The sequence below is a fragment of the Balaenoptera borealis genome, assembly GCF_965194805.1.
Source record: "Balaenoptera borealis genome assembly, chromosome: 4".
NCBI lineage: Eukaryota > Metazoa > Chordata > Mammalia > Artiodactyla > Balaenopteridae > Balaenoptera > Balaenoptera borealis.
Window position 1 is genome coordinate 124,791,557 of NC_138861.1, and position 16,579 is coordinate 124,808,135.

Here is a 16,579-nt window from a genome sequence, read left to right on the forward strand (position 1 = left end):
CCGTGATGGCAACTTTTCAAGATTAGTTCTAGCTTTCCTTGACTAATGGCTACTGTAGACGGGTACACAGTTTCCCAAGGTAAGGGCTTGGTAGGAAATGATTTATTTGGATGTCTAAGTTCTGGTATTTTTGTTTAAACAATCTGTTTCATTAATTTATGTTACTCGATTAGGCATTGTGAGTTAGTGATTTTCTCTGCTATTTACGGTTATTTACAGATCCTATAAATTAACACAGCTCTTATTGCCACTTCACCCAAGCTTTGAAGGGATCATTTGAAACTCAATAATGAAGCATTAAAGGATTTTCAGGTATTTTTATTAATTAATGAAAACCAAGGCTAACAAATGTCTCCTGTCTATGTCTTAATGATCTTGTGTGATATTACAGACACTAATGGTTTCCTTTGCAAGAGTTAGTTAATGGTCTTATGCCTTTATTAACAGAATCCCTCTCTTCTATGAAACGACCAGAAAGTGCGTGTGAAGAAAGGTGGAATGCTTTAAGGAAATACTTAAGGGGAGGGGACTAAAAGAGAAAAGAAAGAAAGCAAGAAAGAATTTCTTATTCTTTTAAGAATGCATGCTTCTCATTAACTTCATGTACACTGCATGAATGCTAGCATGGTGCAGGAAAAATATTTCAGGAACAAACTTTAATACTATTAATGGGAGCTGATTCTGCAATCCACTCCATTTTTCATTACCATTTTAATGGTTTTAAAAATAAGCATTTGTTTAATTTGAATAATTCTGAAGGCTCTGGGGCATAGGACCTGTCCCTAGTTGTTACCCTGGGGAGAGTAGGCCTGGTGCATAGTGACCAGGGAATGTGGGAGCCTGATAACAGAAGTGGGCATAATGTGTCCTTAATCAGCTGCTCAGGAACGAAAACTGACCAGACTCTAGCCAGGACCTCCAAACTGGGTCAAGGCTATGCTTTTAAAATTTTAAATATAATTTTAATTATATTACAGTAGTAGATGCTTAATATATATTTATTGAATGAGTTGTTTAAAGTTGAATATTATTTATGGTGCATTTTTGAAATTGAAAATTTTTTCATGTTTTGTATGTTCTAGGACATAAATACAGCTTTATACATATGATTAGATTGAACATCAGCACAACTCTATGCAATACACTTACAGGTTATTAGTTTTCACAAATGGATATTCTCCTATGTCCACTCTTTCTAATGGACTTTAAAATAATTTTCTTGAGTGCCAACATTCCTAAAAAAAGATAAGCATTTGTTGTAATTAGCTACAATTATTATATGGCTATTTTTCAGTTATAACTACAGAATCCAAAATCAGGGTTAATTCTAAGATATTGCAAATAAACTTGTAATCATAATTTACAACAATCATAATTTTAACACTTCTATTATCTCGAAAAATTATTAGAACTACACAAATGCTTACCATCAAATTGCCTCAGTTTTCTCACCTATAACATAAAAGGGTAAAACAATTGATTATTCTGAAATCTGGCTGATCAAAATAAAATTGGGAGCTTTTATTTTTAATGATTTTTAAAATTTTTGAATAATTTTAGACTTACAAAAAACTTGCTAAAATAGTACATCAAGGTTTCATACACCGCACATCCATTTCTCCATAATATTAACATCTCATATTAATATGGTACATTTGTTACAAATAATGAACCAATACTAATACATGATTATTGACTAAAGTCCACGCTTTATTCAGATTTTCTTATTTTTTATCTAATGTCCTTTTTCTGTTTCAGGACCCCATCCAGCATACATTACATTTAGTCATTATGTCTCCGTTGGCTCCTCTCTGCTGTAGTAGTTTCTTAGACTTTATTTTTCCAAGACCTTTACGCTTTTGAGAAATACCAAGTATTTTGTAGAATGTCCCTCTATTGGAGGTTACCTGATGCTTTTTTCATGATTAGACTGGGGTTATAAGCTCTGAAGAAGAATACTGGAGATTTTTTTAAAATATACATTTCTGTATTTATAATTTTGTGGATCTAGGATGGGGCCTGAGAATTTAAAATTTTTCAGTCTCCTCAGGGTTCAATCATTACTTCTGGTGGGTGCTATTTGCTCTGTCTAGTAACAACCAGACACCAGTTAAGGATTAAGATCTGAGAATCTAATCTTTCTTCAGTTCTGGAAAATTCTTAGCTATCAAAATTTCTTTTGATATTTCATCCTTTCTTTTCTTCTGAAACTCCAGTTACATGTATAATTGAGTTAATGCATTCTCTAGGTCTCTGAATGTTGGTGCGCACGTATATGTTTTTCTCTCCTCCATCCTGAGTGAATTTCTCAGAACAATCTTCAGATCTACTAATTTCTCTTCACAGATGTATAGAATTTATTCCTTACAATGAATTTTTAAGATTTCTATTTCCTTTTGCATGTCCAAACTTTTCTTGAGATGTTTTTGCCTTATAAATTCAGAATGAATTTTTAATTTTGGTTTTTAATAGATGCTATTTCTTTATTAAGTGTATTTTAAAGTCGTTGTCAAATGATTCCATAAATTAACATAATTTACAAAGAATTCATGCTTGGAGCACTGAGGTTTTTGTTTGCCTTTTTTTAACCTTAGAGTTCTTCGTTTGTCTTTGGATTTTAGTATATATTTTATCCTGACTGGAGAGGGACAACTTTTTTCTCCTGGTCTCGCCTTTCTCATCTAAGAGTTTTCAGGTGCCTGTGATTGCCTTCACCTGGCACTCCTGAGCCACCCATCTAGAACCAAGTTTTATAACAGCATTTCAAGTCTCCTGCTCTGGGGAGATATTGAAGACACCAAAGGTCCATGCAACTAGAGTCAGCTAGCAACTTGATTTGATTCCTAGTTTTCGGTCCTCACACCCCCTATAACCACTGTTTTCTATGTAGCTAGGTTTCTAGCCTTTTTATTCAGACTCCATTCACATTTGTGGGAGTTCTGGTCCAGCCCTTAGTTCCTCTTCCTGTATGGAGTACTGAATTAGTTATCTATTGCTATATCACACATTACCACAAACCCAGCAGACTGAAACAAGACACATTTGTTAACTCACAGTCATGGGTCAGGAATATGAACATCGGTTACCTGGGTCTTATAACCAGGGATTCTCAAGGCTACACGCCAGGTGTTGGCCAGGTTGCCTTTTGACTGGGGAAGAATATACCTTAAAGCTCATTCAGTTGTTTGCAGAATTCACTCCCCTGCAGCTGTATGACTCAGGACCCCAACTTCTTGCTGGCTGTTGCTTGGAAGCCACTCTTAGGGCCTAGAAGCTGCTCTCAGTTCTTTGCCATGAGGACTTCCCCCACATGGCCGCTTATTTCCTCAAGCCTGCAAGGAGAGTCTCTCCTCTCAAGAACGACCCTCTACTTCTTTTAAGGGCTTTCACCTGATACCCTTAAAGTCCTACCCACACAGAATAATCTACCTTTTAATTCTACATTACCAGATTTGGGGCCTTAACTACATAAAGGCCATATTCTAGTGGCCAGAAGCAAGTCAAGGTCCCACCCACACACAAAGGGAGGGAATTATAGAGAGCATGATGTCAGGAGGTGAGAATCATGGGGTTACCCTGGGGTCTGTCTGCTACAAGCACCTTTAGTCCCCAAACCACCATCGATGCATCGATGTCCAGTCCCAGAAGACACAAACCTTGGCCCCAGCTTGGCCTCCTGCTTTGCATTTCTGTTCTACTACTAGCTCAGGAAGATGTTTACCTTGTTCCTCACTTCCTCTATGTCTATCTAATTGGTGTGTTTTAGCCTTTTATATTTTATCAGGCATAAATTTGTGTTTGAAACAGAAAGGTTTTGTAAAAGCATAAACATATGAAGCCATCTTACTCCATCAAAAAATTTCTACCTTATCAGGGTTAGAACAAGTTTCTGAAACCCTGGGTATGTTTTGTTTTTTTTATATTTTTTAAAAAAATTTTTTGGGTATGTTTTAATGGTAAAGAAGTATTTATCCAAATGGTTTGGGGAAGATGGATTGGTAGACAGGATTATTTTTGGTGTGAAAGGATAGGGAATTGGTCAATATAACTGGGGCATTTAAAAATTAGCCATCACATTTTAAAAAACAATTTTAAAAGTAGTCTATACCTGCTTTACAGCTTCTAATTATACCCTGGAAAGACCCACTCAATCTTCATGTCCTCACACTATAGAAATAGTGCTGTTACTGACAAGGGTTTTTCCTACTTGGCTTGCCCTGTGTATGGGCTATTCCATCAGACAGTTTATTACACCATAGTTCTTTATTACACAAAAGTAAGGGAGGCAGTGAATGAAAAACAAGGCAAGAAAAGAGATACTCAGAACAGGATTCCAACCATAAAATTAAATACACTCAGGTAACATAATGATCTCAACACTAGGGTCAAAGTCCTTAGTGTTTATTGTTTTTCATTGATACAGAAACCTACTTTCTTTGCAGACCTTGGGAGGGTCAGGCTTAGGCCTGACACTTATGAACAAAAATATACTTAATAGTTTCATCTGGGAGTTAAAGCCTGACCTGAGAAAGTGACTATTTAAGCACCATGATTTTAAGATAACCATATTAAATAAGAGTCACAACATATTGCTAATACCAATCTGCCAGGGCAAGTCCTTTCTTTCTTTTCTGAAAATAATACAATTAGTTCTTTATGTTAAAAGGCAGAGTGTATAATTCTAAAACACTTTGTGGATTCTGGGGTTCTTCTTTAACTTTCCCAATAAATGCAAGTTGACTAGGCAGATAAATTAACGTTTACTTAGGGAAGCACACAGACCATGGTACCAGGGGGACATAATCTAGGTCATAAAGTTATGATATTTTAGAATCATGTTCAGTGGATCTGAGAGCCACTGTACAAGGGTGATTAATAAAAAAAATATGGATGAAGATGGGTATCTATGAAAGTATAAAGCAGATATGGTAAACATAACCTCATTCACCTAGTGCTGGAACATTAGAATTAGTTGGTATTGCCTTGAGTTTGCAGGGTATTTAGGTCAAATAAATTATGATGCTATAATTGTAATATATTATGCAGCTCTTTATTCCCAGGAGGCACCACAGGCTGAACATAGAAAGGCTGTACTTTGTAACACCTGCAAAATGGGTGGGAAAGGAAGCTGTTGCGGACCCAGGCTTAGCTATGTATGATGTCACATAGTACCACCTGTTCTCTTGTAAAATCTTGGCTGGTATCACCGACAGAGACTCAATATAGGGCTACCTAAGAATCCAGGATAGCAAACTTTCCAGTTCTGAAAGGCCAAAGGCCTTAAGACAGATATTCTATCTCCATAGTTTCCCACAACTAACTCTGAACAGGGTTCATCATGAAGTTTCAGAAATTATTTTAAAAGATTTAACTTACTGGGTACTAGATTAGAGAGCAAAGTTTTATTGATGACATTTTCTAATCATGAAAAGAAATACTGCTTCAGAAGAACATACAGAATAAGCTGGTGATGTCTAAGCTAGTGATGTCTATAATCATGTAAGCAAAATTATTAAACGTACAAGTTTTTTTTTTTTTTTTTGGCTTGCCCTTTATATCAGGTTTTCCTTTAGACAATTCAAAAAATATATCTTTTGATGAGAATCGAGTAGTTATCCATCACTTCCACAATTCTAGAAATCCCTCTTTGTTTCTCCAATCCTTCTGTTACAATTTGATCCATAGATCAACATTTTCTAAAGAAACCTATAATGCATAATAAAACAGAATTAAGATGAAAAATGAAAAAAACTGCATCTATTAAAACTTATAAAAATGAAAATATTTGCACGTATTAAAAAAATGGGATATGGCACTAAGTAGAGTGTATAGTTGAAACTGAAAGCAAGAAGCTGATGTTTGCAAGAAAATAAGAGATGATGGAAAAGGAAAAAGGAAAGAGCCAAAAGGAGAAGGTGAAGATGTGATAATCTGCCTATTTTTATCTTATGGACTTTGTGTATGATCTTCATTCTGTTTGTCCTCAGGTTTAGTGTTCTTACAGTAAGTCAGAGTCTATAGGAAACAGGAATTAAACAAAATAATGGCAACAATTTAAAACTGGATACACAGAAAATTAAGCCCCTCTCATCACTAGGTACCTTTGTACTGTGACTTGCCTATTTAGCAGCTGTTCTGGGGTAAAAGAAGAGACACAGCCGGGCAGACTGGGTTTATGTGCTTTTTGAATTCCAAGGGTTCCCCAAATAGTCAGGTTGGATTTATGTACTTCAACATTCTCTCTGACCAAGACTTGAACTCCACTATGCGATCTAGTCTGAATAGACATAGTGGCTCAGGGCATGATCTTTGACTCAGAATTCAATTCAGTTCCCAGTTTTGCCACTTTCCAGTTTGACTCCCCAAACTTCTGCTACTCTGTCTTCAACAGGAAAAAATAATAGTACCTACCTCCAGGATTTTTATGAAGATTCAATGAGATCACTCATTAACTTAGCATTGTGCCAGGAATTACACTTTGAAAACTCAAGTAGGAGCCATAATAATCATTATTATTATTATGGAGAGCAGCATCAAATTAGGCCTAAAGAGTTTTTGTGTGCATTTAGACTCTCTATGCTCCTCAGAGCTCCAAAGTAGATAATCACATTTCTTGGGAACTAAGCAGAGCTCAAAGGCCTAGTTTGTGAAGTCAGTGATGTTTCCAGTCATAAGGTACCCCACTGCAATATATTCAGATATTTGGGACTATTAGCAAAGGGGTTTTGGAATGTACAGCCACCCATATTTCTCCCCATGATTAAACTTTAATCCATTCTGCTGTATTCTATACTATATGGTCTATATTACAAGGCAAATGATATAAAACTGTACCATTTATAACTGGTTGAAGTCCCAGAGTTCATGGTTAATAATCACCAGGCTAAGCTAGTATTTCTCATAAGTTATTGTTTATCTCCCAATAAAATCATACTGGCCCAAATGACTAAAGAACCAAAAGCATTTTTTAAAAATTAAAAATTTTTAAATTTAATTTTTTAAATTAAAATTAAAAATTTAAAACTTATCAGTATACTGATACACTTGGTCTACCGAAATAATGAGGGAATTTTAATATCACATTTCACATTGGCTAGAACTTCCTTACTACAGATATGCTGTTCAATTCAACATTCTATAAACTGAAGCTGATAGGCAGAATTTTGTGTGAATCTGGATGGGAGCTTGGAAGATGGATTAAATATGAAAAATACGCACTCTACCTTCAAGAGAAGGAGCAAATGCTTTCATTATTTACTTTATCCAGCCATTCAGTCAATAATATGAAGTGCTAAGTGCTGGTAGATTTTTTAAAAAAGAGAGAGACACTCACCAATTTTCTTTATACTTTCAAGCTCCCAAAATGCAATTCAACTATTTATACAATGACTGACTTAACTTGTTTTAAATTATGGGATGTCCTTTGTGTGCAGAGCTGTGAGAAATTCGATAATCATTATATAAAGAATGTGGGAGGCAACAGAGAAACCAAAGAAACAACAGACATGGACGTATCCACACATAATAGAGCAATGCATTTTCTTCCCAAAAGTCTGCCAAAATCTTACACAGTGGTCAGTTTACATGACTTTATAAGCAAAGAAATGTGACACAGATTTAAAAAAATTTTTCACACAATAAAAGTTAACGTTTTCACTTAATTTCTAGTAATTTTTTGACCATGAATTTACAAGTGCATTATGCAACAAACAGCTTGCAACTGCTTGAACAAGTGTTTGAAGCTTGACACTTGAGAGAACAGAGCTTTCAAAGTAAATGCTTAAATTCTCTTATGTTAGATTGTTACCTATGTTCACATTTTAGGTTTTTCTAATGAAATTAAATAAAAAATAGAGGACAGTAATCTCCTTGGATTAGGTACGAAGGCTGAAAAAATATCCCCTGTGCTTTTCACAATATTTCAAATTTCTGATCTGCAAAGAAAGTAAGCACATTCTTTTCTGAAATCCACATTTGGAAGTCTATCGGTGAACATTCTTTAGTATATGGACTTCGGACCCTGCACTTATTAAATATAGAGTCATAAGTAAAATGAGAAATACAGTGTATGTTAGATTTTTCCCCCACTTAACATTAAGTAATACGATATACAATAAAACATAATTTCCGTTTCCTTTTCTAAGGGCACAAAGTCCCAATCTATTTTTGAAATTCGGTTTGGAGCAAGAAAAGGATGGCCTGACTTGGCATTTTTCCCAATTCCAGTGTTTAAACGTATAACGTTCACGTGCAGTGGCGGCATCTTAGCTTCTGGAGCTTACACCCGACATGATTTTTGCTTTTCTGAAAGTTATGTCGTATATATATTTATCGAATACATTACCAATCATGCTCAAAGGAAAAGCCAACAACACTGTTAGATTTTCCTGGTTCCCAGGAAGCTCGCACCCTAGGGTCAGACTCTTAAAGACGCTTGGGCTCTCGGGTCTGAGGCGCCACAGGAAGGGCCGCTCCAGCAGGCCTGGGTACGCAAAGGTGCTTCCTGGCTGGGACGCCAACTTGGCGAGGATCTGCTGTTGGCAAACACAGATTAGTCAGGATAAAGTCGCCACAGACTCAACCAAGCAAAGCATAAATGGCCCTTTCAGCACAAGCCTGAGAGGAGGGATGTTACCGAGCGCAGCAACCCAATTTCTTTTCTCCGGGATCCCCAAACTCGTGTTTTCGAACGCTTTCCGATTCACGAGGCAGGTGGCTTGATCACCTAAGTGCCCCTCCCCCGCTTTCCTTCGCGTATTTCCTCCACCTCCTAGCCCAAGTTTGACTTTTTAATGGATTCGGGAGGTCTGAGGCAGAGTAGGAGGCTGGGAAGGGAAGGAAGGCGCACGACCACCACACCACGCAGACTCGCGCGGCGCTGGCGTGATGAAAAAAGGCGGGCACGGGGACCAGACGGGAGGTGCCGGAGAGGACACAGCGCACGCCTCGCTGGGGGAACAGGGGGCGGGGCCACGTGCCGGTTCCAGGGTTCCGAGCTCGAGCGACGGAGGGCTCGCGAGCGTCGCAGCCTGTCCGCCGCCCGCCGCTCCGCCCGCGAGCATCCCAGTCCCAGGACTCTAAGCCCTCGCTCAGCCCGCGAGCGCGTGGCACGAAGGCGCGCCCGCATCCATGCCCCAGCCGAAGGAGCTGGAGGCGCTCGTAGCCCCAGGCGTCTGATGCGAGACTGAGCGCGTGGCTGACCTCGTCGTGCCCCGCTGAGCCAGGCGCGGGAGGAGAGGGGCGCGCTCCAGCTCAGCTAGCCGCGCGCGAGGCGGGGCGTGGCGGGGCGTGGCGGGGCGTGGCCGGGGGGCGCGGCCGCCCGCCGAGAGCCGCGGAAGAGCAGGCGCGCCGCGGACCTGAGGGAGGACACGGTTAAAGCTTTGCCATCAATTGTGAGTCCGGAGAGCCAGTCCTAAGCTAACACACTAACTCTGCAGCCTTCCTCACGACCCCAAGCCACCGAAGGCGGCGACACCTGATCCAACACACAAACGGGTCCCTTCTGTCCCCGGATACAATTTCGCGGCGGAGACACACTCAAACTCACGCGCGGCAGCTAGGAGCGGAGGTAAGCGGAGGGACCACGCCGCTCCAGAGGGCGGGAGGGGGGCGGGGCGGCAAGAGGAGAGGGGCGTTGTTTGCTCCCGGAGGTGAGTGCCGGGCGGATGGCTGCGACCTAGGGGTGGGGGGGTAGGGAGCAGAAAGTGCGGATGGGGTTGGACTGAGGGGGTTAGGCGTTGGGGGTGGGTAGGCTGTGGGGCGGAGGGGTGTAAAGGAGATCTTTCCTTGCTACCCTGCTCGCGCCCGTGCTCCTTTCCCTGCCGTATGGCGCCCGTTTGAGGGTCCTCTCGCGTTTCGTGCGTGTAGGCTGAGAGGGGATCACCCGGCGTGGATCTGGCCAAGGACCTTGCACTTGACCCTGGAGCTATGGGCACCGCGGAGCCCCCGCCGCCAGCCAGGGATGGGGGCCCGGGAGGTGCTTGGGAAACTCGCAACTCTCCTCTACTTCGTTCTCTCCTGAGGGGGAACTAGACCTGGGTGTATTGGGGGTAGCGCGTGTCTTGGGGCTACACACGCACACGCACAGACACAGGGACCTTTCAGTGCCGGCAAGCCTGTGCGACCCCCGGGAATGGACAGTGGTGGCAGGGTCTCCGCGCGGATACGGGAACCATATGACGTGCCCTTGCTTTAGAGAAGCGTGTGCGGATTAGGAGGCGAGAGAAGGACGCGCTGCAGGAAGTAGGGCGCCTTCCACGGGCCGGAGGAGCGTCGAGGGGCCTGGGATGCGTGGTTTGGAGTTGTACGAGGCAAACTGCATCGGAGTGCGACAGGGCGAAAGGACAGTCATGCGTGGCGAGGGGGTTACTCAATCTGTATGTGTAAATTCGCTGGTTTAATGGAGGGTTTATGAAGTTGAGTACGGGGAACGTGCCACTCTGCAGCACTTCCTTAGGGAATGTACCACCTCTGTACCTCTACCTCTGGTTCCCATCGCCGAAAAGCAACCCCAAGGGGTTGAGGGGGCGGTGAGGAGGAGAGAAAGTGAGAGAACTTCTGAAAGTACTCTAACTCGGAAGGCTAGATTGTGTTAACTAGTCATTCTCACGGGGGAGAGGGCGTATCACAAGGGGGAGGAGTGGGTAGCATTCGAGTCACCTGCATTATGAACCAGTTTTAGCAGTAGAGGCAGCCTTTTATTTCAAGTGGGTTCCACCCAGAAACGATAGGAAAAACACTACTCTAAAAACCTTCGGTTTCCCTTGGGCTGTCATCTCGTACAATGAGTTTTTTAAGATTAATGAAGGTGTGGTAGTTTGGCTAGATGTCAAGTGTGCTGTTGTTTCTATTTATGATAATTTCATGTTCAAAAAAAAAAAGTCTCCGCTCGGAATTGGTGTAATTGGTGTGCTTTATTTCCACTTACTCCCAGAAAAAAATGCCACTTGAAGGAAGGCTAGGAAGTGCTTTTTAATTGGTATGTTAATAGTGTTAGGAGTAATCACATTTTATTCCCTGGAGAGTTTTAAATTAATGGAAGAGCCATGCACATCAATATTGTATAGTGAGGGAATCTGAACTTTGCGTTAATTGAATTAGATCATAAACCAGACTATTTTTTCTGTCTCAGAGAGAAACTGTGGACTAGTTTTCTCTTATGGAAACTATCTCCAGGCAGTTTGAGATAATTGCTTTTGGACTGTTTCTGTTCGGCAACTATTCTAGATAATTCTAGAGGGAAACACTCAAGTGCTATTTGATTTGCCTGTCACCCACAAGGTAAGGTTGACATCTTGTGTTGTGTGATTTAGTGCTATAGCAGTGTTTAAAAGCTACAATGAAGCACACTTCCGTGATATTTAGTAATAGCTTGATAGTATATTAGTAGCTCGGGCATAACTGAGTAAAAACTGTACTTGTGACTTTCTCTTGATAATACTATTGTAGAGATTCAAACTCTTTTTAAGTCTAAAATTTCCAGAGCTTTATGCTTGTTGTACTAATGCCTGGTGCGCATATTAGAATAAGTAAACCAATGGAGTAAAAATATTTGTAAAAAAATTTATTTTTTGTAAAATCTTTCTTGTGGGTAAAGAGTTTGACAGTTCACATTTGATTTAAATTACTTAAAACATTTCATGGTACCTTATGAATAACTATCAGCTTAATTACCATGTAAATATTGATGACAAAGGAAGAAAATAACCACACTCTCAATTGTCAGACTCCTTTTCAAAGTTATTTATGTGCTTATTTACAAGATAGTATTGACTTGATGCTGTTTAATTCACATTAGATTTCCAAAGTACACCAGGAGAGTAAGAACTTTTGATTGTTTTTGCAGTATGTCATAATATGTCATTTATTTGACACTATCTGGGTTATTACTTATTTACATAAGCACATTTTCAAAATAGCTGACCCCTCACACCATTAATTACTGACACTTTAAAAAGTTAGCTATTAAAACAAGTAATTTCTAAATATTACACTCTTACTTGCTCCCTAGGATGTAAGTTAATTTTTTTTGTTGGACTGTCTTTATGAACATGAATTCATAAAGAATTGAATAGTGCTATTCCTTGAGGTGTATAGAGCTGTTTTTGTTTATAGTAAATGGCCTCAGCCTGCCTGGTTGAAATACTAGATTGGGGACAGAAGTACTATTCTTTTTTTTTTATGGTTTTTCTGGGTCCTCTTTCTGTTATCAGCTATCACTTTCTGCTGCTGTCAGGCTGTGAGCGGGCCCTGCTGCTCTATTATGTGTTGTCTTTTTCTTTTCTTTTTTTTTTTTTCTGAAATGATGTGGGCTGTTGCTCGAGTATAAAGCCTGTGTAATTTGTGACAGGTACTTGCTGTTCTCATCCTTTGTTTCTGGGCTAGATAGTGAGCTCAATGGCTGAGGTTCCTAGAAGGGTAACTTCTATATAAATGGTTTTAATGTGTTTTTTTAATAGAAAATTTTGTATATGAGATCTTTAGAAGGGTGTCTTGATTTCAGACATTCAGTCTTCTGGAAGATCTTTGCTTTTCCGAGAAATTAAAGCAGGCTTTAAAAAAAGTTTACTTTTCTTATGGTAGGCCCAGATTGTCTTTGTTCAGGAATACGTGTACGATGATATTTTACATCCTGCTTTCTGCCGTTGAAATTGACTAGCTGTATGTAATATTGGCACTATTTCTCTACTCTGGAAGCTAGGAATAAGAAGTGTGATTTGATAAGCCTGGTGCCGATACTTGAAGCTAGGTGAATCATTTCAGTATTACTTTGCATACCCACATATGGGGTTGCATAATCAAATGAGTTTGAATAAAGTTGTTTAATTTAGTGTTGAAAACGGTGATAATCATATCTTCCTAATCTAAAGCATTTCACAAACATCCTTCTTTTTTTCAGCAAATACTTATTAAAAACATACTATGCATTGGGCACTATGGTCCTGTACACTGGGGATATGCAGACACATAAGACCATGGGAAGACTCTGGGTTTAAGAGGATTAGATAGATAGAAAACAAGTTGGTTTCAATAAGTACAAAATAGTGCTATATGTTCTTTTTTTTTTTTTTAATTTTTATTTATTTATTTATTTATTTAATTATGGCTGTGTTGGGTCTTCGTTTCTGTGCGAGGGCTTTCTCTAGTTGCGACAAGTGGGGACCGCTCTTCATCGCGGTGCGCGGGCCTGTCATTATCGTGGCCTCTCTTGTTGCGGAGCACAGGCTCCAGACGCGCAGGCTCAGTAGTTGTGGCTCACGGGCCCAGTTGCTCCGCGGCATGTGGGGTCTTCCCAGACCAGGGCTCGAACCCGTGTCCCCTGCATTGGCAGGCAGATTCTCAACCACTGTGCCACCAGGGAAGCCCAGTGCTATATGTTCTTGAGTGCTTTGATAGAGAAATGCAGAGTGCCCTGAACAGGCATTTGGAAGTGGCCAGTTCTACATGGGGACAGAGACTAAAGAGGCTTCATAGAGAAGGTGACAATAGAGGAGTCAGTGTAGACAAGGGCAAGATCATGGAGGACTGTTTGCCATCCTACGGCGTGTGGACCATTTTCTCTTCAAGGTTGTTTTAAACAAAGGAGTGGGGAAAACACAGCTCTCCCAGCAGTCTAGAAGGATGGATCTGAGGTGTGAGACAGGAATAACAGGTTAGAAGGTATTGGGGTGATCTTGCTAAGAGAAGTTGAGGAACTTACATCAAAGTGGTAGCAGTGAGATGAAGAAGAGACTTTGGTCACACAGATGTTAAGGTGGTAGAATCTCTCAGATTAGGTGACCGGTTAGATGGTGGGTGGTATGGGAGGATGAGATAGGGACTTTAAAGGAGAAGCCGATTTGAGGACCAAGGATGATAGAGTTCAGCTTTGGACATGTAGAATATGAAGTGCTTATAGAAAATCCAGCTGGAGATGAGTGTCCGATGGATCATTGCACAGAACTTCTGAGCAGAGAGGTCTGGGCTAGATAGGTAGGTAGATAAATGGATAGATTAACGGATGGGTGGATAGACTGACTGCTTTAGCCATTTTCAACATATAGGTGGTTGCAAAAAAAAAAAAAAAAAAGGAAGTCAGTAGATCTTCTAGGGTAGGTTCAGAGAGTAAGATGAAAAAAGAGGCCTGGGGAGATTCTAAAATCAAATTGTTGGTTAGAGATATAGGGAGCAGTAAAGAAGGAAAAGGTACAGAGTGAAAGTCGGGAGGAAAATTAGGGGAGAGTAACTTTTAGTAGCTGAAGGAGGAAAGAATTTCAAGAAATGAGGGGCTAAGTACTAAAGTGAGGGGTATCAGACAGTCCTGGTTCTGCACCTGACTAGTATGTGACCTTGAACTCAGAATTTAGTTCTCTTTCCTCATTTACATAATGAAGATCAAAGTGTGACCTCCCAGGGCCACTGTGAGGATCAAATGAGATAAAGTCTATCAAGCTCAGTGACTGGAAGTTATCTGGTTTCTGTTCAATAAGTGCTAGCAGTGTTTATGGAAAACAGAACTTGGGTTTGGTGATAGGTCTGTAGAGACTACTGCTTTCAGCAGTACTCACTCTCAGGGTTTAGGGAGGGTGATTAAAAGATATGTTTCAGATGGAAACTTGATCATATTTATAGCCTTTGAGGAGGAAGCCAATACAATAGGGGCACTTGAAAATTTTAAAGGGAAAAGAGAGAGCCATTAGCACATGTTCCTTGGCTAGGGGGCGGGGTTGGCCCAAGAGCTCTGGGGAGATGTTAGCTTCCTCAGGACAAGCCATGCTTCCACCAGCCTGGAGGGTCCACAGCATCTTGTTGCTTTTTAAAAGCATCTGGTAATCAAATCATAGACATTTTTAACGTCTTATTTAAGGTTTCTTGGTATTTAAGTGAGTTTAAGTGAGTTCTAGTTTCTTAGATAATCTAATAAGGACAAAGATTATTCATTTTAAAAGACTCTGAAAACAAAAACAAGATAGGTGATATTAAAACTGAGCACAGTGTAATTTAATGTTTAATTCAGAAGGCATTTCCATGTCTAAGGCATGGAAGGCATTTCCATGGGGTCTTAAAAGTCAACACCATGGAAATCAAGTATTAATCTGTGTAATAGGGGAAGGACTGATTTGTAGATTTCTTAAAAAATTGAGCTGACCATAGTAATATTTTAAAATATCTACTTTTGGGGCTTCCCTGGTGGCGCAGTGGTTAAGAATCCACCTGCCAATGCAGGGGACACGGGTTCGAGCCCTGGTCTGGGAAGATCCCACATGCCACGGAGCAACTAAGCCCGTGCTCCACAACTACTGAGCCTTCACTCTAGAGCCCGCGAGCCACAACTACTGAGCCCACGTGCTGCAACTACTGAAGCCCATGCGCCTAGGGCCCGTGCTCTGCAACGAGAGAAGCCACTGCAATGAGAAGCCCGCGCACCACAATGAAGAGTAGCCCCCCGCAACTAGAGAAAAGCCCACGCGCAGCAACGAAGACCCAACGCACACAAAAATAAAAAAGTAAAATAAAATAAAATAAAATCTACTTTTTTCCTTAGGATTTTCTCTAGTTGGATGAAGTAATGCTTTATATTAGAGATAAACATCTAAAATTAGATTTCTATTTTAATATGTATATATTTTTTTACCCTGTAATTAATGGGTATTTTGAAAAATAACTTATATATGTGAATTGGTTTGGGAACCAATCAACAATTGAACATGGTGCATAATGTTTACTAGTTGGTTTTTAGGCATATTGGTGATTAATTGGTTATAAATATCTATTCCTTTTTAGTTCAAATTAGTAAGTCTGTTTCAATACATGCTTATCAATACTCACTACTTACCATTTGTTTATATATATGTATATATATATATATATATATTTTTTTTTTTTTTGGCTGCACAGTGCAGCATGCAGGATCTTAGTTCCCTGACCAGGGACCAAACCCATGCCTCCTGCAGTGGAAGTGTGGAGCCTTAACCACTGGACCGCCAGGGAAGTCCCTCATTTGTTTATATAACATGTAGCATAGTACGTAGTTTTTAGGACACCCAATAAATGTTTTCTGAGTAAAATGAAATTAGATGTTCAGTATTTTTAAGGTGAACTGAAGTCCATTATGTATGTGGTTTTTAATCTTTGATGACGTTCTTTCCCTGAAATTCTCTAGCTACATTTTTTGTTATCAGGACCTCTCTATTTTGGAGTTGAGTTTCAGTCTGTTATGCTAACCCTCTCACAGTGTATGGTCCCACTGTTGCAAAACATAGTGGTCTGTACGGGTGATTTTCAGTTTAGGACTTCTGACAGTTCCATGTTACATATTCACCAACTCAGTTCTGGACTCTATACTGTCCTGCTCAGGACTCCCTTACAGAGATGACAAGTGCCACATTGAAATTAACTTAGACGTGAGGTCAGCATTTAGGAGTGCAGAGCCCACACAAAAACAGAACCTTTGGATTTGTGAATGGCAGGGTATGTAGGACAGCCTAGGTCAGTTCCTACTCTGGCTGGAAATTTATGTAAGTATTAAAACATTTGGATTAGATAGAAAGAGTGTGTAGTTAGGAACATTTCAGAGATACTGTGTATTTTGCTAATAGCT

General features: G+C 40.2%; 1 protein-coding gene and 1 long non-coding RNA gene across 16 annotated transcripts in view; one reads left to right on the forward strand and one right to left on the reverse strand.

The window, feature by feature from the left end:
- Positions 1-320: 320 nt before the first annotated feature.
- On the reverse strand, positions 321-9,612 carry LOC309627601. Of its 8 annotated transcripts, XR_014243842.1 has the most exons (4): positions 8,979-9,142; positions 8,345-8,534; positions 1,428-5,706; positions 321-1,235 (listed from the first exon to the last, which is right to left on the reverse strand). It is a non-coding gene; the product is annotated as an uncharacterized lncRNA (long non-coding RNA). The 8 variants fall into 8 exon arrangements; XR_014243838.1 differs by lacking the exon at positions 8,979-9,142 and adding an exon at positions 9,548-9,612 and having other exon boundaries at positions 321-5,706; positions 8,345-8,531; XR_014243839.1 differs by lacking the exon at positions 8,979-9,142 and adding an exon at positions 9,548-9,612 and having other exon boundaries at positions 321-5,706.
- The window catches only part of UGT8 (UDP glycosyltransferase 8), a 97,168-nt gene continuing 89,901 nt past the window's right edge, over positions 9,313-16,579 (forward strand). Inside the window, exon 1 of one of the 8 annotated variants that reach the window (XM_082389650.1) lies at positions 9,313-9,568. The gene's annotated coding sequence lies outside the window, so the exon portion shown is untranslated. Of the gene's footprint in view, positions 9,569-9,630; positions 9,651-9,910; positions 10,377-16,579 lie in introns of those variants that run through there. The other 7 variants (XM_082389649.1, XM_082389651.1, XM_082389652.1 and 4 more) reach the window with 7 other exon arrangements.